Source organism: Mauremys reevesii, linkage group 1 (assembly GCF_016161935.1).
Source record: "Mauremys reevesii isolate NIE-2019 linkage group 1, ASM1616193v1, whole genome shotgun sequence".
In the NCBI taxonomy this organism is placed as follows: Eukaryota; Metazoa; Chordata; order Testudines; family Geoemydidae; genus Mauremys; species Mauremys reevesii.
The window spans coordinates 95,011,932-95,028,151 of record NC_052623.1 but is presented as its reverse complement, the minus strand read 5'-3'; the positions used below and the strand labels follow the sequence as shown (position 1 = coordinate 95,028,151).

The following is a 16,220-nucleotide window of genomic DNA, read 5'->3' as shown; positions in this document are numbered from 1 at the left end:
AGCTGGACCCCAGACCAACCCCCATGGGGGATGGGGAGGAAGTGCCATCCAGCTCTGCTCCTGCCACCAATCCCCAGCTGTTGTTCCAGCCTCAGCCTCCTTACCCCATCCATGTCCCCTTCTCCGAGGAGCCACAGCCCCACTGCTGGTCCTTGCTCAGAGGCGGGGTGGACAGGAGTAAGGGGAGGCAAAACTCTGAAAAGTTTGCAGACCACTACTTTACAGGGGAGAAGAGGGAAATGAGAGTTCCTCTCACCCACTTGCTGGTAGTGCAAGAAGCTGTAGGGGAGTTTCGGAGTTATGTGCCAGGTGCTCTCTTCAAGGAGTAAGTGAGAAGGGATTTGGTGGGGAAGGACTTGCTCCATCTCCCACCATCAGCCAGCTGGCCACAGTTTACATCTGAACATTTGTAGCACATTGCAACCCCCATCTTCAGCATACTTGGGGTGCCTCTGAGGGACTAATGAGGTATCATTTGAAAACTCATAATTTGCTGACCATTATAGTTCTGGTAAATTATGTGTGACAATAATGTATGCAAAGTTATAAGATTCTACTGTGTGATCTTACGAATATGTGTTCCAAGTCTGGAGAGCAGTCACAAACCAGTTCCCCAGAGACAAAGGCTAGCCAACACCTCAGCCAAGTGTCAACAAAATCAACTAGACCAGGGTTCGGTAATCTCTGGCACGCGGCTCGCCAGGGTAAGCACCCTGGAGGGCCAGGCCAGTTTGTTTATCTGCCACGTTGGCAGGTTCGGCGGACCGCGGCTCCCACTTGCCGCAGTTCGCTGTCCCAGGCCAAGAAGCTTCGGCCAGCACATCCCTTGGCACGCGGCACTTCCCGCCGCCCCCATTGGCCTGGGACAGCAAACTGCGGCCAGTGGGAGTTGCGATTGGCCGAACTTGCCGACGCGGCAGGTAAATAAACTGTCCCGGCCCACCAGGGTGCTTACCCTGGCGAGCCGCGTGCCAGAGGTTGCCGACCCCTGAACTAGACCATTCTCTATTATTTGGCAGGAAAGATGGTGTGGGTAAAAAATCTACATGTTGACAAAGAAACAGCTTGGGGTTCCTGTCCACAAAGACTTTCTGTCTTCTAAACCTCAGGTGGAGATGATTCTTGAAGAGGAGAAAAAACGATAAAAGGAGAGCAGTCACCCAACATTGTTCCTCTCTTTCTCTCTACCCAGAGCATTCACAATTCCTGAAGAACAAAGGAAACCACTTTGGACTAGAGGAGGGATCTGTACTGAAAGATCCAGCACGTAAGACTGCTGAAACGCATGGTGTGAAATTTTTTTGAATTTGCTTTGCTTTGAATTTGCTTAACTTTTAAAGTTAGGCATTAGTTGTGTTTTACTTTTATTTTCTTGTAACCAATTCTGACTTTTTATGCCTCATTATTTTTAATCTCTTAAAATCTATCTTCTTGTAGTTTAAAATAGTGTTATTGTTTTATTTAAACCAGTGTGTTTGGATTGAAATGTCTGGGAAGCTCCAGTTGGGATTACAGGATTTGTGCATAGCTTTTTCTATTAATAAAATGACAGACTTTATTGATTTGTCCAGGAGAGAGCTAGTCAGTATAAGATGTACATTTCTGGGGAAAGTTTGAAACTGGGAATTTGCTGCTGTTGCTCTGCTGGATAATACAGGAATGGCTGGCTATAGCACTCATACATAAAACTGAGAGTAATTTACATGCTGGCGGCTGTGTGTGAACAGATCAGGAGTGGTAGCTCTCACAGCCAGCTGTGTAAAAGGTACACCAGGTTGGAGAACTGAAGAGACACAGCTATTCATTATTACAGATTGTACTCTGGGTAATGTCACACATGCACCATGAGTTTATCTTTCATACTTGTATAGCCCTCATGAAAATCAGAGTGCATCACAAGTTTTTGTGTATTTACCTTTGTAACACCCTGAAAGGATGGGAGTTGCTATTATTTCCATTTTACAGAAGGCAAATTGAGGCACTGAGAGGCTAAGTTACTTGTCCAAAGTCACTCCAGAAGTCTGTAGCAAAGAAGAACGTGAAGCACATCTTTTAAGTCCTAAGGAAGCATCCAAACTCTGGATCATCCTTCAACATGTTGTACACATTACCTTGCTGTAGTGTAGGGGTCAGCAACATCTGGCACGCGGCTCGCCAGGGTAAGCACCCGGGCTAGTTTATCTGCCGCGTCGGCAGGTTTGGCGGACCCCGGCTCCCACTGGCCACAGTTCTCTGTCCCAGGCCAATGTGGGCGGCGGGAAGTGCTGCAGGCCGAGGGATGTGCTGGCCATGGCTTCCCGCCTCCCGCATTGGCCTGGGATGGTGAACCGTGGCCAGTGGGAGCCACAGTCTGCCAAACCTGCCCACACGGCAGAAAAACAAACTGGCCCGGCCCATCAGCGTGCTTACCCTGGCAAGCCACGTACCAGAGGTTGCCAACACCTATTGTAGTGTATGGCAATTTAAGAGAATTTGGTACTGTGTCATCAGCTTGCTGCATATCTCCAAACTGATGGGGTCTCCCAAGATAGACTAATTAAGGGACAAAGAAGTGAAAGAAATACGGGCTAAATTGTGATCACTGAAGTATTCAATTTATAATGTCATGGCTATTCTTGATTTGTTTTTAATCTTAAGTAATGAGTAATTTTATTTTTTAAAATGGTGGGCTTTACGGTCCCCTTTGGTATCTCCTGTGAAAAGGATCAAAATGAGAAATGTGGAATATTAATGTTTTTATATCTCAAATATTGTTGACTTTTCAAAGGAAGCTTCAACAATAGGATATGTGAATCCATGATATCGCTTTACCTACATATCATGGTGACTGCTACTTTATGAATTCCATACAGATAAAATAAGTTGTTTGAATATATATTTCTCTAAAATTCTTCCATTTCAGGATATTACTATCAAATGAAGCAGGTACTCAGTGCCCTTGCATCTCATAGTCTATCAGAAAGTGTCAATATTGCAAAATACCACTGATAGAGTAATTTATGAAAAAAAGTTTCATATCAGCATACACTGAATATGAGACTTATTTTCATGTGTTTCCAATCTTCTGCATATTTTTCTCCCTGCATTTCTTTTCCATCTTTTTTCATTAATATCTATTTTTTTCAGTATAAAGTTCAAACTAGATAAAGCTTTCTTTATACTAATATCTGTATCAATATATTTTTCTGTTACTGATAGATCTTTATTTAATGGTGACAGTTTTTGCTTTCTAAATATTGTAAACATTGAAAATCTTGGAAACTATTGTGAATATTGAAAATCTTGGGTTCAAAATCTAATAAACTTTCATTTCTTATTAGGTGAGTGGATAAACACCTGCCTTTCACAGGTTGTCAGAGTTCCTATTTACAAACCTAGAATGCAAAATTTATTTTCCTGTCTTGAGGACAGGAGACATGGAAACAAATTTAGAACTAGATTCTTCCACTGTTACCCAGGTTGATTTAAATAGGACTTGTTGTGGAGTAAGATGCTACTCAGATATAAGAGTCTGGTCTATTGAATTCTGAGTGATTTTACCCACTTAAATATGGAGAGATAAGTGAAAAAGCACCTGAGGATTTGACTCATATTAACATTAATAAGGTGATGGTAGTCAAATATTGGCCTACATTGTACTATTTTCTGACACAAATCTATTTCTTCAGCTTTACACCTCTAGAATGTCAATGGTCATTCAGTGCTACTCTGTGTTAAGCTCTGCCTAATGAATAGTTGTTTTACAGGCTTAGTAATAATTGTCAAATAGAGAGCGCAAGTCCACTTGATTTACTGACCCAATAAGCAGTTCCTATATTTTTGATTTTGTTATTTTTTTGGACATCTTTCAAAAATTTGCTTGGTATTTCTATAAGGATCGCTTGATATGGGAGAAGAAAATCTATTAGTAACTTCATTATGATTGTAGCCCTCCCCTTCCTGACTACAGTTTATTTGGTGACTTTTCATGCACATGTTGCAATATTTATTTGTTTGTCTATGGAAGATCACTAACCTAGTTATAATTGTTTAACTCAGCTTTGTTTTCTTTTTTACATAATTGAGAAAGTATGAGGTGCAAAAAAGCTGTTACTTCCTGTCAAAATTTCTTTAAACTCATGGTGCAAGTTCTCCTCCAGCGTTATGGCCCCTTTGGACTGGTAGATCAGTGCAAAGGAACTGTAAAGCCAGTGGATAAACTTATTGGCAAGAATTCTCCAACATCAACTTAAATTTTGCCTAATTCCAATTTCTTTCTCAATGCCATGTGCATGTACATATCTGATTTGTGTGCACACATCAGGTATAATGAACATAAGTTAGGCACTTGCTAATGTATGCAGGCTATTACACATGCCTAGATATATAAGATGTCCCTCTAAAACCTATTGCTATCCTAATACACCAGAATATTGCAATATTTCCATTTTTTATTTTTATTGCAATAGTTTTATTTTTTAACAGCTTTAAATCAGTCTCTAGGTTTGGAAATTTAAGAAAGAAGAAATGCAAGGAAGTCACTGCATAATTGCAATCTTCTTACTATCAGTGTTCTTAAAATATTGCCTATATTATCAAAACACAGAAGAAATACAGATTAGAACTTTTATGGCTCTTGAAAAAACTGATTTATTATTCAAGTATATGTAGATAAGGGTTAATTAAGTCTTTGTTTAAGATGCACAAATAAGATATTAAATCATTTTGGAAACTAGGTGCACACCTGAAATAAGCATTTCTGTGCATAGATGTATGACTCATCATATTCAGATTCATAAAAAGAAAATGATTTCATTATAACACTGATAATATTCATGGATTCAGAGATTCAGAGATTCACAGGCCAGAAGGGACCATTGTGATCATCTAGTCTGACCTTCTGCATAATGTAGGTTATACAACTTCCTCAAAATAATTGCTAGAACATATCTTTTTAGGTAATAAAACAAAACAAAACATTCAGTCTTGATTTAAAAATTGTCAGTGATGATGAATCCACCACAATCCTTGGTAAATTGTTTCACTGGTTAATTAACCTCATTGTTGAAAATGTATGCCTGATTTCCATTCTGAATTTGTCTAGCTTCAGATTCCAGCTACTGCGTTGTGCTGTACTTTTCTCTGCTAGACTGAAGAGCTCATTATTAAATATTTGTTCCCCATGTTGGTATTTAAACACTGTAATCAAGGCACCCTTTAACCTTCTCTTTGCTAGACTCAGAGAGATCAGTCCGATTAGTTTATCAATATAAGGCATGTTTTCTAATCCTTTCATCATTTTTATGGCTCTTCTCTGAACCATCTCCAATGTATCAACATTCTTTTTGAACATTCTTTTTGTATATGAGAAGTGGACACAGTATTCCAGCAGCAGTCACACCAATGCCAAATATAAATAACCTGTCTACTCCTACTTCAGATTCCCCTGTTTACAGAAGCAAGGATTGCATTAGCCCTTTGAGGCACAGTGACACACTGGGAGTTCATGTTCAGCTGATTATCCATCACTACCCCCAGATCTTTTTTCTAAGCTATTTCTCACCATGGTATAAGTGTGGCCTACATCCCTTATTTCTAAATGTGTACATTTGCATTTAATCATATTCAAATACATATTATTTGCTTGTTCCCAGCTTTCCAACCTTCCAGATCTGTATCAGAAACATGTTATTTTCATTACTTAACGCTCCCCTCCAAATCATGTAATCAGCAAACTTTATCAGTGATGATTTTGTGATTTCTTCCAGGTCATTAATAAAAATGTTAAATAGGACAGGGCTTAGAACTGATCTCTATCGTACCTCGCTAGAAACATGGCCATTCTATGGTGATTCCCTGTTCACAATTACATTTGACACCTATAAGTTAGCCAGTTTTTAATCCATTTAATGTGTGTTAATTTTAATAAAAATATCATTGCTACCAAGTCAAATCCCTATAGAAGTCTAAGTATTTTTACATCAACCGTATTACCTTTATCAACCAAACTAATAATCTTTATCTATCTATCTATCTATCTATCTATCTATCTATCTAATGTAAAATCAACATGGCACACATTAAATTTAGTTAGTTTGACAGGTTCTGTTTTTTCCATAAATCTATGTTGATTGGCATTAATTATAGTATCTTCTTTTAATTCTTTATTAACTGCATCCCATATGAACCTCTCTGTTATCTTGCCCAGGATAGATTTCAGACTGACAGGCCTATACTTACAAGGTCATCATGTTTACCCTTTTAAAATATTGGCACAATGTTATCTTTCTTCCCATCTTCTGGAACTTCCCCAGTGTTCCAAGAATTATTAAAATTGAACTTTAATATTCCAGACAGCGCTTTCAAAATTCCTGGATGCAAGTTATCCAGACCTGGTGATTTAAAAATGTCTAACTTTAGCAGGTGCTGTTTAACAAGTTCCAGAGATACTAGTGGAATGCAAAGAATGTTATCATATAATATGACTACATCATCTGTTTTTTTCCAGCCAAATAAGAACTCACTACCATTGCTGAGTTATCATTCTGGGAGTAGGAAGGGTGGTATTTGAATGGGAAAATGATATTACCAGATTCTTAGAGGGTTCTGTGCTCACTTGTGTTACTCTTTGTCCTTTTGTGTAGAGTTTCTCAAATTACTTACATGAGTTTCAGGAAAGCTTCTTTTCTGCTCATTTTTCAAATCTAAAAGACTTTTGACTTGGTGCCTAGAAAGCAGTTTAGCAAGCAATTTAGTTTTTGAAGGAAGTACTAAAGCTATCCTAGGGCTTTTGTTCTCAAGAACAGAAACAGCCCAAGTGGAAGACTGTCAAAAAACTGTCAAAGAACACAAAAACACTGTGTGTGTTTGTGTGTGTGTGTGTATAGCAGAAGCTCCATCAATATGCTGTTGATCACATGTCAGGAGAGAGGAGAAATTTCTCAATCAAGCTAACCTGCCAAATCCCCAAAAGAGGAAAAGCTCTTTAGGATGAGAAATATATGCAAAACTGCTAGCAAACTAAGACTTCTAAGTGGAAAGTTTTGACAAATGAGCATTTTCAGAAGAAAAAAAAATGTGTTGAAAAATTCCCAACCAGCTCCAAATGTATGTGGTTCCTCAGCAAAGAGGGATTTCTACTAGGAAATCGGTACTGGAAGTTCAGGTAAAAATACTTTATTCAGGAAAGATGGATTTTATAGATAATTAGACTGAGTCTCCACTATAATGAAACTGTCCTGTGGCAACCTAACTTCACAGAAGTAATTTGAGTTACACTAGCATGAAACTGGTGTATGAAAGTGGAAATTCACGCCCATAATGAACAGATTAGCTGGTTTGGTTCATTTGAATTACTTTTGTGGTTTAGCTGTATCCATCAGGCTTTTCCCCATATTGAATAACACATTTTAATACAAAATCTAAATACATCATAAGACACCAACTTCAATGGTGATAGTGGTCTTCTTCCCTATTTGGACATATTCAAAAGTCATTTGTATTAAGTAGTAATGAGTAAGCTCTAAAAGATTGAGTATGATCTGGTTTTGAAGATAGGAATAGGACTAATCAGGAAGGGTGAAATGAGCTTTACAAATAATATAAACCCAAGATTTACTAAACTTTTTTATTCAAGCAAATAGCTTTGAGCATATGTCTACTTCTGGCAGTTCCTAATAGGGTTTTTATACAGTAGTCTCATGGTAATTAAGCATGTTCCTGGATCTGGACATAGCAATAGGTGGAAGTGACCTTTTAACCCAAACATCTAGCTAATCAACTAATACTGCCTGCCCAAAGGAGAAAACTGTCTGCAAAATCTAACAAACAGAATTATTCTTATCAAAGCCTTGAACAAAACTGTCTTAGCCTTTTGATGCTGGTAAAGCCAAGGATCATGAGAAAAAATAGATGTGTTTAGCTAGGTTTATTTCACTTTTGTAAATGGATCCAAAGTCGAGTAGTCCCCCGCTGCTGCTGCTGCTAGTTAGTACTGAACATTGTTGTGACTTCTTTCTGGCCTATGAAGAGACCACAAATTTATCACAACAGGAAAACTAATACAATAAAAATCTGGCTGGAAAATGGTATCGGTCTGAAATTTAAATATACAGGCAAGATTAAGAATTGGTAACAGGCCAAAAGATCAATAAAGCAAATAGCTGGCAGGCCCTTACTCAGCCTGAAGTAAAATAGAAAACAGCACTATGGCTAACTATGGGCTAAATGGGGGAATGATATTCCAGGGCAGTAGTAGATGTGGTTGGGTCTAGAGCTCTTGCACGCTCACAGCAGTAATAAGAAGCTTTTCCAAGACAACAACAGATCCCAAGTTGATGCACATGGATAACCTGATTAACAGCAAGAGAAATTATATTTATGCACCAGTGGAAGAATAAAAGTGGTTATTGTTCTGCTTCTTCAGAGTAGGAGCCCCAGTCAAGAATCAGGACCCTGTTGTGCTGGGCATTGTACAAACATGTAAATAAGAAGCCAGTCCTTGTTCTAAAGAGCTCTCAGTCTATATGCCAGACAAGATGCAGCAGGTGGCTGAAACAGACAGCTGGATAGGTTGGGAGGATGAGGGAACAATAAAGTGAATAGAATAGTGCAGAAAGCAGAACTCACATCTCACCGTTTGCCTAACCAATGTTAGATGGCAGGCATTTGTAGGCATCGTGCAAGAGAAAGGTTTTAAGGAGGGAATTAAAAGTGGCATCTTTATCACTACAAGGATGTAAAAAAATTGGAAAGAGTGCAGTGGAGGGCAACAAAAATTATTAGGGGGCTGGAGCACATGACTTATGAGACAAGGCTGAGGGAACTGGGATTGTTTAGTCTGCAGAAGAGAAGAATGAGGGGGGATTTGATAGCTGCTTTCAACTACCTGAAAGGGGGTTACAAAGAAGATGGATCTAGACTGTTCTCAGTGGTACCGGATAACAGAACAAGGAGTAATCAGGGCCGGCTCCAGGCACCAGAATTCCAAGCTGGTGCTTGGGGCGGCATTCTGCAAGGGGCGGCAGTCCCTGTTGTTTTGCCCCCAAGCAGCGCGCCGAATTGCCGCCGCGGACAGTGGGGGCAGTCCATGCACCTTTAGGGTGGCAGGCGTGTTTCCACGGTGGTGGCAATTTGGCGGCAGCTTCTATGTTTAGCTGTCTGCAGCGGCTTCAGCTAAACATAGAAGCTGCCGCCAAATTGCCGCCACTGCAGAAATGCGCCTGCTGCCCTAACGGCACACGGACTGCCCCCACCGCCTGCGGCGGCAATTCGGGGTGCTGCTTGGGGCGGTGAAAACTGTATTGACGGCCCTGGGAGTAATGGTCTGAAGTTGCAGTGGGGGAGGTTTAGGTTGGATATTAGGAAAACTTTTTCGCTAGGAGGGTGGTGAAGCACTGGAATGGGTTACCTAGGGAGGTGGTGGAATCTCCTTCCTTAGAGATTTTTAAGGCCAGGCTTGACAAAGCCCTGGGAGGGATGATTTAATTGAGGATTGGTCCTGCTTTGAGCAGGGGATTGGACTAGATGATCTCTTGAGTTCCTTTCCAACCCTGATATTCTATTATTCTATGTATTTTGACACAGAGCTTTTTTCCCATACAGAGAGAGTAGCATAGGAGATAGCACAGAGATGCTTGAGGGAGTAGTGGACCAATACTGACTGAGACTGATATCATTAGCAGGGAGGCAATGGCTTATTAAGCTCATAGATCTGATAGAGTGGGGCAAAGCAGTAAAGTTCTAAAAGTTTTTTCTCCTCTTGATTTCAACAACAAACAGTATATTATTACTTTTTTAGAGCAACATGCACAGACAAGCATTGATGTAGGATGATTTTGGCCTTAAAAAAGAGGAAAAAAGCTATTATTGAAAGGCAACCTTACTTAGTAAGGTTCAATCAGCACTGATATATACAGATTAACTGACAGAAAATGCAAATTACACTAATAACTACCAATTGTATTGATTAATGAGATGATTGGTGGATGGCGGATGGAGATTAGAGTGCTGTGCTATACTTCTTTTGGGAATAATCCTGAAATGGCAGGAGGTGAGGTAATAATGTTGAAATTATATACTTATACTTCTGTAAGCATTTGACTTTGTACTAGACATTTTGAAAAAAAAAAACAAAAACCAGAGATATAAAATTAATGTGGCACACATTTAATGGATTAAAAACTGGCTAACTGGCAGGTCTGAAAATGTAACTGTAAATGGGGAATTGCTATCAGACAGGTGTGTTCCCAGTGTGGTCCAGCAGCAATGGGTTCTTGACCCTGTTTTACATTTTTATCAATGAACTGGAAGAAAACATACAATCATCACTGATAAAGCTTGTCACAAATTGGAGGAGTGGTAAATAATGAAGAGGACAGGTTACTGATACAAAGTGATCTGGATCATTTAGTAAACTTGGCACAAGCAAGCAATACGTGTTTTAATGAGGCTAAATGTAAATGTATATGTAGGGACAAAGACGGTAGGCCATACTTACAGGATGGGGAACTCTAGTCTGTGAAGCAGTGACTCTGAAAAAGATTTAGGGATTATGATGGATAATCAGCTCAACATGAGCGCCCACTATGATGCTGTGGACAAAAGGTCTAGTGAGATCCTGTGATACATAAACAGGGGAATCTCGAGTAGGAGTATGAAGATTGTTTCACCTTTGTATTTGGCACTGGCGTGACCACTTCTAAAATATGGTGTCCAGTTCTGATGCTCACAATTCAAGAAGGCTGTTGATAAATTGGAGAGGGTTCAGCAAAGAGCCATAAAAATGATTAAAGGACAAGGAAAACATGGCTTATAGTGATGGACTCAAAGAGCTCAATCTATTAAACATAACAAAGAGCAGGTTAAAGAGTCACTTGATTGTAGTTTGTAAGTATCTACATGGGGAACATATATTTAATAATCGGCTCTTCAATCTAGCAGAGGAAGGTATAACATGATCCAATGGCTGGAAGTTGCAGGTAGACAAATTCAGCCTGGAAATAAGGTATACTTTTTTAATGGTGAGAGTTATTAATTATCAGAACAATGTACCAAGTGTCATGGATTCTCCATCATTGACAATTTTCAAATCACTATTGGATGTCTTTTCTAAAAGATCTGGTTCTCAGAATTATTTTGGGGCTGTTCTATGATCTGTGTTATAGAGGAGGTCAGAGTAGGTGATCGTCGTGTTCCCTTATGGCTTTGGAATCTATGAATCTATAAGCACTGGTTAGGATAAATAAGTTCATTGTAACTACTCAGACACATACATTTCCGCATGCATTTGCAGAATCAGGGTATTTAATTCTTTTACTAAAGAATTAACTAAAGTATCAGTATTAACTAAAGCCATGGTAAAAGTTATGAAGTAGATGTAAAGGAACAAAAAGCCAAGGTGCTTGAACTCTACTACAGTGAAAGCTGTGGTTACCGGTTATGAAACAGATGCAGAAGAACAAAAGACTAGGCACTTGAAGTCACTCAGATAAGACCATGAAAGTACCTGCATAGCTAGATAGAATCCTCGCTATATTTTTAACATTCACAATCAAAGATAAGAGTTCTTAAAGGAAAAAGGTGCAAAAATGTTAAGTAGACTTAACTGTATAAGAATTCTTGGAAAAGCACTGAAGATATGAAACCAATAACTTTATAAAAATAAACAACTGAAATGTGACTGCCTACAGAGAGTTAGTATTGGAGTCATTTCAAAAGATCTTCCTGATTGGCCCACCGGGAAGGGGTAATGTCTCAAGGCCAAACTCTGTCATTGTGTAACTCCACATAAAGGCTGATTTTTTCTCTTTTGTGAAACAAACTGACCTTGTAGATGAAAGCTATCGTCTTGTACTATCTGTGGAGAGTCAGATCACTGTACATTATCTGATTTCAATAAATGTTTCAAACCTAAAAATAAAAAGATGAGAATTTTTTGAAGATACAACATTTGACATATGGGTAGATTTGTATTTTCCCTGACACTGTAGAAGTAATCGTCAAATATTGCTATAGCTTGCAATATTAAAAATACATTTATTCCACCACAAGATGACTTAATGTCCAAAATAATTGTCCAATAAGTAACAAATCTGTTGAAACAGAAAAAATGGACCTCCTCACATATGTTTTATTTTTCCCCAGAAAATCTGCCTCCCCCCCACATTTTGTACCACAAGCAATACACATTTAACAGCTTTTTGGAAGACATACCTTTATTCCCATTATTAATGATCTTATCTATATTTCTGTTTGGAATCAATATTAATCCTCACCAATAGGTGTTCATATCTTCATAGTGGCACCACTTCTGGATTAGGACATTCACTCAGATTCCCCATATAATACTCAGTTTCTGCTACTCAGTTGGTGCCACTGAGAAGATTTAACATGGAAATGGTGAGTAGAGAATACCCTTTGCAGAGGTCTCCTTCAGGGGTAAAGTTGGCATGATGCAAGGCACTGCAGAGTAGAGCTCCTTTGCTCCCATTCTCCACTGGTGGATGGTGACACATAGGATACGTCTACACACAAAAAATGTATACAAGGGCTAGTCTTCCTGAACTAGTTTGAATCTGGTGAGTGCAGGTAACAGTAGCAGTGAAGACAGTGCAGCATGAGCTTCAGGGCAAGCTCATGAGCCAAATATGTACCTGGGATCTGTGCTGGCAGAGCCAGCTCTAGGCACCAGCCCAGCAAGCAGGTGCTTGGGGCGGCCAACAGAGAGGGGTGGCACATCCAGTTCTTCAGCGGCAATTCGGCGGTGAGTCCCTCACTCCCTCTCCGAGCGAAGGACCAGACGCTGAATTGCCGCCAAAGACTGAAGTGGCGGCGGTAGAGCTGCTGCAGATCGCGATCGTGGGGTTGTTGTTTTTTTTTCTGCCTAGAGTGGCAAAAACCCTGGAGCCGGCCCTGTGTGCTGGGCTTGTAGTGCCTATGCTGAAGACATGCTGCAGTGTCTTCACTGCTGTCGTTACCCACTCTACCTTGATTCAAGCTAGCTCGGGTAGGCTAGCCCATGCACATGTTTTGCTGTGCAGATGTACAGATAAATTAGAGCAGCTCCATAGCTTCACTAATTCTGGGATCAGGCTAGTGCTGAATCACGGGACTGTAACCCAAAACCATCCGCCTCTATTCTGTGTCAGCTGGATATTGGATGCAGGGGAGAATTTGAGTCTGTTTGTGTCCAAGGATATTTATTTTTCTAAAGAGGCTCTAACTGCTCGGCCTGCACCGCTTCCAGCAGCTCCCATTGGCCCGGAGCAGCGATCCGTGGCCAGTGGGAACTGCGATCGGCCAGACCTGCGGACGGGGCAGGTAAACAAAACAGGCCAGCCTGACAGGGACTTTCCCTACACAAGTGGTGACCCCTGTTTGAGAAACCCTGTATTAACATAAAGATGCTTCTAATATTAACTATGGATATAACTGTGATGGGTTGGCTCACAGAAACCCCCTTGGGACTGCCACCTGATGTGCTGGGACTATCTCTGAACCCATTTTCCCTGCCAGCCTGGGACTTTAGTACCTTGCCTTGTGTGAGCCAGACATGCTTGCCTGCTGCAAACACAGATCCAAGTCTGAACCATGTCCCCCACACACTGCAGGCTTAACTGAAAATAGCTTAAGAAGTGATCCTGTCTCCAGCACTCAGATACCCAGCTCCCAATGGGGTCCAAACTCCAAATAAATCTGTTTTACCTTGTATAAAGCTTATACAAGTTAAACTCATAAATTGTTCACCCTCTATAACACTGATAGAGAGATATGCACAGCGGTTTGTCCCCCCCACCCAGGGTATTGATACTTACTCTGGGTTAATTAATAAGTAAAAAGTGATTTTATTAAATGCAGAAAGTAGGATTTAAGTGGTTTCAAGTATTAACAGACAGCACAAAGTAAATTACCAAGGAAAATAAAACAAAAATATGCAAGTCTACGCCTAAGACAGTAGGAAACTAAATGCAGGTAAAGCTCACCCTCAGAGATGTGCCAATAAGCTTCTTTGAGACTAGCCTCCTTCTAGTCTGAGCCCAGTCGTTTCCCCTTGTTCCAGCTCAGGTAGTTGCTAGGGGATTTCTCATGACTGAGCCCCCTTTATTCTGTTCCACCCCCTCATATATCTTTGGCACAAGGCAGGAATCCTTTGTCCCTCTCTGGGTTCCCACCCCTCCTTATAAATGGAAAAGCACCAGGTTAAAGATGGATTCCAGTTCATGTGACATGATCACATGTCACTGTAAGACCCCAAGACTTCATTCTTCCCCACCTGACTCACAGGAAGGCTTGCAAGTAAACAGAGCCATCTACAGTTAATTGTCCTGGTTAATGGGAGCCATCAAGATTCCAAACCACCATTAATGGTCCACACTTTGCATAATTACAATACGACCTCAGAGTTATATTTCATATTTCTAGTTTCAGATACAAGAATGATACATTCATACAAATAGGATGAACACACTCAGTAGATTATAAGCTTTGTAATGTTACCTTACAAGAGACCTTTTGCATGAAGCATATTCCAGTAACATTATATTCACACTCATTAGCATATTTTTATAGAATCATATGGAGTGCAACATCACAATAACTGCTTTTTAAGATGTAGTGGAATTAGTGGACCAAAGACAATAAGAATGAAGCCAATTATGGTATTTCTTAAAGAAGTTTCCACTTTAGGATATGAGCTGTTAAACCACTGTTTATGGAGAATAATTTAATTATACCTATGCTGTGAAATTGTGTTGTTTGCAAATCGTATGGGGAAAAAAAGGAAGTATATAGGATCTCTCCAATTCATTATTTCTCAAAAGGTTCAAGATGCTAGTAAGTTACAATGAAACACTGAGCTGGGGACATGAGAGGGCTATGAAAAAGACATTCCAGAGGAGCAGCTATTGCAAATGTTTGTCCAATTAATGTGTATGGACAGGCTCCTTACTCATCCTGCTTTAAAACAACATCCACACATTGTATAGAATCGACAACTCACCCCTTCCTTGGGTTTGGCTTTATTAACAAAGAAATTAACAGTAACATAACATTACATAACAAGCTCAGTCCTTGTCTCCACACTCCAGTGCTTGGTTCCTGCCTCAAGAGTGCTTATCTTACACCACAGATACTGCAGAAAGACACTCCCACCTTTTTTATATCTAACTGATATAATGATCCACTTACTTCAGAGTGTCAGAAGAACATACTTAACCCTTTCCTAGAATAATCAATACTGCCTCACATAATTAGGTGTTTCAGGCAAATACTGCAAGCCTGCTACAATGTGCTAATTCTTTAAAAAAAAAATCTATTGAGAATTTAATTATATAGCTGTAAAACTCCAAGAGTCTTCAGGCTACCACTATTTTTTCCAGAGAACAGATAGTATGTCATCGGAAACTTAAACATAATCGTTAAATGGATTTCAATTTTCTTCCATAGAGAAATATTGTTTTCATAATAATGTTTTCAAAACAATGTTCTGTGGGGAACAGTCTGGTCATATAGGGCTAAATCTAACAACATTATTGACCTCATTAATGTTCGATTGAGCCCATGGGTGCAGGCTTCTTCTTATTCCAGATGTTAAATTAAATTAGGAGACAGCTAAAAAAATAACAACATTAAATTCTTTCTTAACATTACGTTTCCATGTAATCAAAGATAGTAATTGCCACAAATCTGTCACAAAACCCAAGTTGGAAGGATGTGGTTCATGTAGTTGTGAGTAAGAGAGAGGGAACTTTGTTCACAGTATGAAAACAGTTGAGATCTGCTGGAATATGACATCATTTAGTCTGACAAAAGATTTCTAGTATGATCAAAAAGATGCAAATTGTAATCAATGCTATTGTAACACTAATGACTTCCCATTGATTGATATGACAAAACAAATTCTCAACAGAATAATTAGTTCTATTCATTGTCAGTCATTCATTTTCTTTCTCTCCTTAATTGTACTTTCTTAATTGTACAATAAACGTCATAAAAAAATCCAAACAAACTAATCCAGTTATAGGTTTGAAATAAAATTGAATCAAATGAATGCATCATCAGCTGACTGCTAATGAAACAATGCTCAGTGATACATTTTGCTTTAGAATACTGATGCTGGTATAGTGTTATGAATATGCTCATCTTAACATACTGGGACTTGAACTGGTAACTTCCATTGGTGCTAACGGAATTTATCCATGACTGTAGGGAAACTCATCCATGGAAAAACATATTACATCACT

The 16,220-nt window shown here is 39.5% G+C and overlaps 1 long non-coding RNA gene across 4 annotated transcripts in view; it reads right to left on the bottom strand.

Annotated features, from left to right (window-relative positions):
• Nucleotides 1-16,220, bottom strand: part of LOC120396445 — an 89,746-nt gene that overhangs the window by 48,357 nt on the left and 25,169 nt on the right. For all 4 annotated transcript variants that reach the window (XR_005593146.1, XR_005593149.1, XR_005593152.1 and 1 more), the window contains exon 3: nt 11,806-11,889. This is a non-coding gene — a long non-coding RNA (uncharacterized LOC120396445). The remainder of the gene's footprint in view (nt 1-11,805; nt 11,890-16,220) is intronic.